The sequence below is a fragment of the Pithys albifrons genome, chromosome 3, assembly GCF_047495875.1.
Source record: "Pithys albifrons albifrons isolate INPA30051 chromosome 3, PitAlb_v1, whole genome shotgun sequence".
NCBI lineage: Eukaryota > Metazoa > Chordata > Aves > Passeriformes > Thamnophilidae > Pithys > Pithys albifrons.
In genome coordinates, this window is record NC_092460.1 from 97,961,604 (window position 1) to 97,961,910 (window position 307).

Genomic DNA, 307 nt, shown 5'->3' on the forward strand with positions numbered 1-307 from the left:
TCAGAGCTCTTCCGGGTTGGGAAAGGGCAGAGAAGGAGCGAGAGGAATATGATGGGCCATTTCTTTACACACCCATCGATGGGGCGGGGAGGTGGAGGCGGGGGGGCAGGGCCAGGGGGACGCGCCAGGTACTGGGGCTCGCAGCGATGTGAGCGTGATGTAACCCGTCCCGGGAGCAACTGTCAGTGCCGGGAGCCTGGAACACCGGGAAGAGACAGGGGGAAATACAATTAAGCGTATGATCATATGAATAACGCCGGGGCTCGCCCCGCTGCATCGAAAGCTTTCAAGGAAAAGCAGTGACATT